Genomic DNA, 9,733 nt, shown 5'->3' with positions numbered 1-9,733 from the left:
GGATAAAACAACATAAATACAATTTAATAAAGCATAGGACAAAACACCATAAATACAATTTAATAAAGCAGAGGATAAAACAACATAAATACAATTTAATGAAACAGGATAAACAACATAAATACAATTTAATAAAGCATAGGATAAAACAACATAAATACAATTTAATAAAGCATAGGCTAAAACTACATAAATACAATTTAATAAAGCATAGGATAAAACAAATTAAATACAATATAATAAAGCATAGGATAAAACAACATAAATTCAATTTAATAAAGCATAGTATAAAACAACATAAATACAATTTAATAAAGCATAAGATAAAACAACATGAATACAATTTAATAAAGCATAGGATAAAACAACATAAATACAATTTAATAAAGCATAAGTTAAAACAACATAACTACAATTTAATAAAGCATAGGATAAAACAACATAAATTCAATTTAATAAAGCATAGGATAAAACAACATAAATACAATTTAATAAAGCACAGGATAAAACAAAATAAATAAAATTTAATAAAGCATAGGATAAAACAACATAAATAAAATTTAATAAAACATAGGATAAAACAACATAAATACAATTTAATAAAGCATAGGATAAAACAACATAAATAAAATTTAATAAAGCATAGGATAAAACAACATAAATACAATTTAATAAAGCATATGATAAAACAACATAAATACAATTTAATAAAGCATAGGTTAAAACAACATAAATACAATTTAATAAAGCATAGGATAAAACAACATAAATACAATTTAATAAAGCATAGGATAAAACAACATAAATAAAATTTAATAAAGCATAGGATAAAACAACATAAATACAATTAAATAAAGCATAGGATAAAACAACATAAATACAATTTAATAAAGCATAGGATAAAACAACATAAATACAATTTAATAAAGCATAGGATAAAACAACATAAATACAATTTAATAAAGCATAGGATAAAACAACATAAATACAATTTATTAAAGCATAGGATAAAACAACATAAATACAATTTAATAAAGCATAGGATAAAACAACATAAATACAATTTAATAAAGCATAGGATAAAACAACATAAATACAATTTAATAAAGCATAGGTTAAAACAACATAAATACAATTTAATAAAGCACAGGATAAAACAACATAAATACAATTTAATAAAGCATAGGTTAAAACAACATAAATACAATTTAATAAAGCATAGGATAAAACAACATAAATACAATTTAATAAAGCATAGGTTAAAACAACATAAATACAATTTAATAAAGCATAGGATAAAACAACATAAATACAATTTAATAAAGCATAGGATAAAACAACATAAATACAATTTAATAAAGCAAAGGATAAAACAACATGAAAAAAATTTAATAAAGCATAGGTTAAAATAACATAAATACAATTTAATAAAGCATAGGACAAAACAACATAAAAACAATTAAATAAAGCATAGTTTAAAACAACATAAATACAATTTAATAAAGCATAGGATAAAACCACAGAATTACAATTTAATAAAGCATAGGATAAAACAACATAAATACAATTTAATAAAGCATAGGATAAAACAACATAAATACAATTTAATAAAGCATAGGATAAAACAACATAAATACAATTTAATAAAGCATAGGATAAAACAACATAAATACAATTTAATAATGCATAGGATAAAACAACATAAATACAATTTAATAAAGCATAAGATAAAACAACATAAATAAAATTTAATAAAGCATAGGTTAAAATAACATAAATACAATTTAATAAAGCATAGGACAAAACAACATAAAAACAATTTAATAAAGCATAGTTTAAAACAACATAAATACAATTTAATAAAGCATAGGATAAAACCACAGAATTACAATTTAATAAAGCATAGGATAAAACAACATAAATACAATTTAATAAAGTATAGGACAAAACAACATAAATACAATTTAATAAAGCATAGGATAAAACAACATAAATACAATTTAATGAAACATAGGATAAACAACATAAATACAATTTAATAAAGCATAGGATAAACAACATAAATACAATTTAATAAAGCATAGGCTAAAACTACATAAATACAATTTAATAAAGCTTAGGATAAAACAAATTAAATACAATATAATAAAGCATAGGATAAAACAACATAAATTCAATTTAATAAAGCATAGGATAAAACAACATAAATACAATTTAATAAAGCATAAGATAAAACAACATGAATACAATTTAATAAAGCATAGGTTAAAACAACATAAATACAATTTAATAAAGCATAGGATAAAACAACATAAATACAATTTAATAAAGCATAGGTTAAAACAACATAAATACAATTTAATAAAGCACAGGATAAAACAACATAAATACAATTTAATAAAGCATAAGACAAAAAATATAAATACAATTTAATAAAGCAAATGTTAAAGTAACATAAATACAATTTAATAAAGCATAGGATAAAACAACATAAATGCAATTTAATAAAGCAAAGGATAAAACAACATAAATACAATTTAATAAAGCTTAGGATAAAACAACATAAATACAATTTAATAAAGCATAGGATAAAACAACATAAATACAATTTAATAAAGCATAGGATAAAACAACATAAATGCAATTTAATAAAGCATAGGTTAAAACAACATAAATACAATTTAATAAAGCACAGGATAAAACAACATAAATACAATTTAGTAAAGCATAGGTCAAAATAACATAAATACAATTTAATAAAGCATAGGATAAAACAACATAAATAAAATTTAATAAAGCATAGGATAAAACAACATAAATAAAAATTTAATAAAGCATAGGATAAAACAACATAAATACAATTTAATAAAGCATAGGATAAAACAACATAAATACAATTTAATAAAGCATAGCATAAAACAACATAAATACAATTTAATAAAGCATAGGATAAAACAACATAAATAAAATTTAATAAAGCATAGGTTAAAACAACATAAATACAATTTAATAAAGCATATAATAAAACCACAGAAATACAATTTAATAAAGCATAGGATAAAACAACATAAATACAATTTAATAAAGCATAGGACAAAACACCATAAATACAATTTAATAAAGCAGAGGATAAAACAACATAAATACAATTTAATGAAACAGGATAAACAACATAAATACAATTTAATAAAGCATAGGATAAAACAACATAAATACAATTTAATAAAGCATAGGCTAAAACTACATAAATACAATTTAATATAGCATAGGATAAAACAAATTAAATACAATATAATAAAGCATAGGATAAAACAACATAAATTCAATTTAATAAAGCATAGTATAAAACAACATAAATACAATTTAATAAAGCATAAGATAAAACAACATGAATACAATTTAATAAAGCATAGGATAAAACAACATAAATACAATTTAATAAAGCATAAGTTAAAACAACATAAATACAATTTAATAAAGCATAGGATAAAACAACATAAATTCAATTTAATAAAGCATAGGATAAAACAACATAAATACAATTTAATAAAGCACAGGATAAAACAAAATAAATAAAATTTAATAAAGCATAGGATAAAACAACATAAATAAAATTTAATAAAACATAGGATAAAACAACATAAATACAATTTAATAAAGCATAGGATAAAACAACATAAATAAAATTTAATAAAGCATAGGATAAAACAACATAAATACAATTTAATAAAGCATATGATAAAACAACATAAATACAATTTAATAAAGCATAGGTTAAAACAACATAAAAACAATTTAATAAAGCATAGTTTAAAACAACATAAATACAATTTAATAAAGCATAGGTTAAAACAACATAATTACAATTTAATAAAGCATAGGATAAAACAACATAAATACATTTTAATAAAGCATAGGATAAAACAACATAAATACAATTTAATAAAGCATAGGATAAAACAACATAAATACAATTTAATAAAGCATAGGATAAAACAACATAAATACAATTTAATAAAGCATAGGATAAAACAACATAAATACAATTTAATAAAGCATAGGATAAAACAACATAAATAAAATTTAATAAAGCATAGGTTAAAATAACATAAATACAATTTAATAAAGCATAGGACAAAACAACATAAAAACAATTAAATAAAGCATAGTTTAAAACAACATAAATACAATTTAATAAAGCATAGGATAAAACCACAGAATTACAATTTAATAAAGCATAGGATAAAACAACATAAATACAATTTAATAAAGCATAGGATAAAACAACATAAATACAATTTAATAAAGCATAGGATAAAACAACATAAACACAATTTAATAAAGCATAGGATAAAACAACATAAATACAATTTAATAATGCATAGGATAAAACAACATAAATACAATTTAATAAAGCATAAGATAAAACAACATAAATAAAATTTAATAAAGCATAGGTTAAAATAACATAAATACAATTTAATAAAGCATAGGACAAAACAACATAAAAACAATTTAATAAAGCATAGTTTAAAACAACATAAATACAATTTAATAAAGCATAGGATAAAACCACAGAATTACAATTTAATAAAGCATAGGATAAAACAACATAAATACAATTTAATAAAGTATAGGACAAAACAACATAAATACAATTTAATAAAGCATAGGATAAAACAACATAAATACAATTTAATGAAACATAGGATAAACAACATAAATACAATTTAATAAAGCATAGGATAAACAACATAATACAATTTAATAAAGCATAGGCTAAAACTACATAAATACAATTTAATAAAGCTTAGGATAAAACAAATTAAATACAATATAATAAAGCATAGGATAAAACAACATAAATTCAATTTAATAAAGCATAGGATAAAACAACATAAATACAATTTAATAAAGCATAAGATAAAACAACATGAATACAATTTAATAAAGCATAGGTTAAAACAACATAAATACAATTTAATAAAGCATAGGATAAAACAACATAAATACAATTTAATAAAGCATAGGTTAAAACAACATAAATACAATTTAATAAAGCACAGGATAAAACAACATAAATACAATTTAATAAAGCATAAGACAAAAAATATAAATACAATTTAATAAAGCAAATGTTAAAGTAACATAAATACAATTTAATAAAGCATAGGTTAAAACAACATAAATGCAATTTAATAAAGCATAGGATAAAACAACATAAATACAATTTAATAAAGCTTAGGATAAAACAACATAAATACAATTTAATAAAGCATAGGATAAAACAACATAAATACAATTTAATAAAGCATAGGATAAAACAACATAAATGCAATTTAATAAAGCATAGGTTAAAACAACATAAATACAATTTAATAAAGCACAGGATAAAACAACATAAATACAATTTAGTAAAGCATAGGTCAAAATAACATAAATACAATTTAATAAAGCATAGGATAAAACAACATAAATACAATTTAATAAAGCATAGGTTAAAACAACATAAATACAATTTAATAAAGCATAGGATAAAACAACATAAATACAATTTAATAAAGCATAGGATAAAACAACATAAATAAAATTTAATAAAGCATAGGATAAAACAACATAAATAAAAATTTAATAAAGCATAGGATAAAACAACATAAATACAATTTAATAAAGCATAGGATAAAACAACATAAATACAATTTAATAAAGCACAGGATAAAACAAAATAAATAAAATTTAATAAAGCATAGGATAAAACAACATAAATAAAATTTAATAAAACATAGGATAAAACAACATAAATACAATTTAATAAAGCATAGGATAAAACAACATAAATAAAATTTAATAAAGCATAGGATAAAACAACATAAATACAATTTAATAAAGCATATGATAAAACAACATAAATACAATTTAATAAAGCATAGGTTAAAACAACATAAAAACAATTTAATAAAGCATAGTTTAAAACAACATAAATACAATTTAATAAAGCATAGGTTAAAACAACATAATTACAATTTAATAAAGCATAGGATAAAACAACATAAATACATTTTAATAAAGCATAGGATAAAACAACATAAATACAATTTAATAAAGCATAGGATAAAACAACATAAATACAATTTAATAAAGCATAGGATAAAACAACATAAATACAATTTAATAAAGCATAGGATAAAACAACATAAATACAATTTAATAAAGCATAGGATAAAACAACATAAATAAAATTTAATAAAGCATAGGTTAAAATAACATAAATACAATTTAATAAAGCATAGGACAAAACAACATAAATACAATTTAATAAAGCATAGGATAAAACAACATAAATACAATTTAATAAAGCATAGGATAAAACAACATAAATACAATTTAATAAAGCATAGGATAAAACAACATAAATACAATTTAATAAAGCATAGGTTAAAACAACATAAATACAATTTAATAAAGCACAGGATAAAACAACATAAATACAATTTAGTAAAGCATAAGTTAAAACAACATAAATACAATTTAATAAAGCATAGGATAAAACAACATAAATTCAATTTAATAAAGCACAGGATAAAACAAAATAAATAAAATTTAATAAAGCATAGGATAAAACAACATAAATACAATTTAATAAAGCATAGGATAAAACAACATAAATAAAATTTAATATAGCATAGGATAAAACAACATAAATACAATTAAATAAAGCATAGGATAAAACAACATAAATACAATTTAATAAAGCATAGGATAAAACAACATAAATACAATTTAATAAAGCATAGGATAAAACAACATAAATACAATTTAATAAAGCAAATGATAAAACAACATAAATAAAATTTAATAAAGCATAGGTTAAAATAACATAAATACAATTTAATAAAGCATGGGACAAAACAACATAAAAACAATTTAATAAAGCATAGTTTAAAACAACATAAATACAATTTAATAAAGCATAGGATAAAACCACAGAATTACAATTTAATAAAGCATAGGATAAAACAACATAAATACAATTTAATAAAGCATAAGATAAAACAACATAAATACAATTTAATAAAGCATAGGATAAAACAACATAAATACAATTTAATAAAGCATAGGATAAAACAACATAAATACAATTTAATAAAGCATAGGATAAAACAACATAAATACAATTTAATAAAGCATAGGATAAAACAACATAAATACAATTTAATAAAGCATAGGATAAAACAACATAAATAAAATTTAATAAAGCATAGGATAAAACAACATAAATACAATTTAATAAAGCATAGGATCAAACAACATAAATACAATTTAATAAAGCATAGGATAAAACAACATAAATACAATTTAATAAAGCATAGGTTAAAACAACATAAATACAATTTAATAAAGCACAGGATAAAACAACATAAATACAATTTAGTAAAGCATAAGTTAAAACAACATAAATACAATTTAATAAAGCATAGGATAAAACAACATAAATTCAATTTAATAAAGCATAGGATAAAACAACATAAATACAATTTAATAAAGCATAGGATAAAACAACATAAATACAATTTAATAAAGCATAGGATAAAACAACATAAATAAAATTTAATAAAGCATAGGTTAAAATAACATAAATACAATTTAATAAAGCATAGGACAAAACAACATAAATACAATTTAATAAAGCATAGGATAAAACAACATAAATACAATTTAATAAAGCATAGGATAAAACAACATAAATACAATTTAATAAAGCATAGGTTAAAACAACATAAATACAATTTAATAAAGCACAGGATAAAACAACATAAATACAATTTAGTAAAGCATAAGTTAAAACAACATAAATACAATTTAATAAAGCATAGGATAAAACAACATAAATTCAATTTAATAAAGCATAGGATAAAACAACATAAATACAATTTAATAAAGCATAGGATAAAACAACATAAATACAATTTAATAAAGCATAGGATAAAACAACATAAATAAAATTTAATAAAGCATAGGTTAAAATAACATAAATACAATTTAATAAAGCATAGGACAAAACAACATAAATACAATTTAATAAAGCATAGGATAAAACAACATAAATACAATTTAATAAAGCATAGGATAAAACAACATAAATACAATTTAATAAAGCATAGGATAAAACAACATAAATACAATTTAATAAAGCATAGGTTAAAACAACATAAATACAATTTAATAAAGCACAGGATAAAACAACATAAATACAATTTAGTAAAGCATAAGTTAAAACAACATAAATACAATTTAATAAAGCATAGGATAAAACAACATAAATTCAATTTAATAAAGCACAGGATAAAACAAAATAAATAAAATTTAATAAAGCATAGGATAAAACAACATAAATACAATTTAATAAAGCATAGGATAAAACAACATAAATAAAATTTAATATAGCATAGGATAAAACAACATAAATACAATTAAATAAAGCATAGGATAAAACAACATAAATACAATTTAATAAAGCATAGGATAAAACAACATAAATACAATTTAATAAAGCATAGGATAAAACAACATAAATACAATTTAATAAAGCAAATGATAAAACAACATAAATAAAATTTAATAAAGCATAGGTTAAAATAACATAAATACAATTTAATAAAGCATGGGACAAAACAACATAAAAACAATTTAATAAAGCATAGTTTAAAACAACATAAATACAATTTAATAAAGCATAGGATAAAACCACAGAATTACAATTTAATAAAGCATAGGATAAAACAACATAAATACAATTTAATAAAGCATAAGATAAAACAACATAAATACAATTTAATAAAGCATAGGATAAAACAACATAAATACAATTTAATAAAGCATAGGATAAAACAGCATAAATACAATTTAATAAAGCATAGGATAAAACAACATAAATACAATTTAATAAAGCATAGGATAAAACAACATAAATACAATTTAATAAAGCATAGGATAAAACAACATAAATAAAATTTAATAAAGCATAGGATAAAACAACATAAATACAATTTAATAAAGCATAGGATCAAACAACATAAATACAATTTAATAAAGCATAGGATAAAACAACATAAATACAATTTAATAAAGCATAGGTTAAAACAACATAAATACAATTTAATAAAGCACAGGATAAAACAACATAAATACAATTTAGTAAAGCATAAGTTAAAACAACATAAATACAATTTAATAAAGCATAGGATAAAACAACATAAATTCAATTTAATAAAGCATAGGATAAAACAACATAAATACAATTTAATAAAGCATAGGATAAAACAACATAAATAAAATTTAATAAAGCATAGGATAAAACAACATAAATACAATTTAATAAAGCATATGATAAAACAACATAAATACAATTTAATAAAGCATAGGTTAAAACAACATAAATACAATTTAATAAAGCATAGGATAAAACAACATAAATACAATTTAATAAAGCATAGGATAAAACAACATAAATACAATTTAATAAAGCATAGGATAAAACAACATAAATACAATTTAATAAAGCATAGGATAAAACAACATAAATACAATTTAATAAAGCATAGGATAAAACAACATAAATACAATTTAATAAAGCACAGGATAAAACAAAATAAATAAAATTTAATAAAGCATAGGATAAAACAACATAAATAAAATTTAATAAAACATAGGATAAAACAACATAAATACAATT

The sequence above is a fragment of the Phyllobates terribilis genome, unplaced genomic scaffold (assembly GCF_046119375.1).
Source record: "Phyllobates terribilis strain yellow unplaced genomic scaffold, ASM4611937v1 Scaffold_83__1_contigs__length_6671269, whole genome shotgun sequence".
Lineage (NCBI taxonomy): Eukaryota > Metazoa > Chordata > Amphibia > Anura > Dendrobatidae > Phyllobates > Phyllobates terribilis.
The sequence above is the reverse complement of the archived record's forward strand: the minus strand, read 5'-3'. Positions refer to the sequence as shown.